Consider the following 1,500-nt stretch of genomic DNA (forward strand, 5'->3'; position numbering starts at 1 on the left):
ATCAATCGCCACCTCCAAGTGGGTCGATTGTCGCAGTCACAAATGCAATCTGCTATATTACTGTTGTACAAGAAAGAAATGCGCGCATGTCCAACTAACTACCGACCGATTGCATTAATCTGCGTGGATTTGAAGTAACTATCCAAGACGCTCACGTTTCGACTGCAGTCGGTGCTCGACAAGCTCATTCACCCCGATCAGAAGATATTTGTCAGGGGTCGCTCGATGCATCATCACGTCCAGTTTTTGTCTGACCTCCAAGATCTCGTTACAGATCTGGACATGGAGGCATATGTGGCGTACCTCGACTTTGAGAAAGCATATGACCGTGTGAATTGGGATTACATGTTTCGTGTGCTTGAGCGTATGGGATGTGGTAGTTCATTCATTGAGTGGGTGCGTTTAATCTACACTGATCCCGAAGCTCGTCTAATGATTAATGGCAACATCCTGCCCGGTCTTCACCCCACGCGCGGGGTCAAGCAAGGTGACCCTTTGTCTGCACTGCTCTTTATGATGGTTATCAAACCGCTCGGTAATTATTTACGCTTGCACGAGAAGTATGGAATCTGCTTGACCGATTCCGATACTGCCACTGGTATTTTCTTTGTCGATGATTCGACATTGCTGAGTAGTTCGAACACGGACCTACTCGGTCAGCTTGAACTCGTTCGAGAATATTGTGCAGGGTCCGGGGCAAAACTCAACCTGAGCAAGTCGACTGTAATGGCTCTCAACCGGAATGCGACGTGTCCGCGTGTTCCTGGTATGCGCACGTTACAGCGGGGTGAGTCGGTCAAATACATGGGTGTTTCTTTCAGCCAACAGCCGGTCGAAGTGGAGACAGTGCGGTATCTAGAAGAACGACTCTTTGATGGTTTTTGTAGGTGGTCTCGCTGTGCGCGTACACTTCGAGGTCGCTTGCTTGTGGCACACACCATGATACTGCCTCGCCTGTGGCACTACACAGTGCATGTGAACATCCCCGTATCCACACTCGGCGATGGCAAGCGCTGTTGAATAGATTTGTGCTGACCCGCCGCTACGATCCTGCAAGCAACCATTTTCAGCTTCTTCCAAAAGTGTTTCTATACCAGAAACGAGTTGATGGCGGTCTACAGATCCCAAGTATCGAAGCGCAGCTGAAAAGGCAACGTCTCCGGATCGTGCAGCAATTTATCGCGGAAACACAGGCCTCGAGATGCATTTGGACCACGCCCGGTGTGATACTAACAAAATAAATAATGCCCAGCCTTAGGCCGTGGCGATCTCTCGACATTTAAACGGTCTCACCATATCGGCATGGCACCATGATGCGGTGGCATGCAATGTCAAAGTGGTGGAGACAAAGCTGCACCTGGTGGCATCAAGTCAAGTGGTCTGTTAAATATGAGGCACTCTCAGTTGAAGACAAGTGTGCGCTACTGCTGCAGCAGCAGATCTGGCTTCATATTGACCGTCAACTCCAGTATATGAAGCCAACCAAGTCCCCTCAAGCAG

The sequence above is a fragment of the Plasmopara halstedii genome (genome assembly GCF_900000015.1).
Source record: "Plasmopara halstedii genome assembly, contig: Scaffold_262, whole genome shotgun sequence".
In the NCBI taxonomy this organism is placed as follows: Eukaryota; Oomycota; class Peronosporomycetes; order Peronosporales; family Peronosporaceae; genus Plasmopara; species Plasmopara halstedii.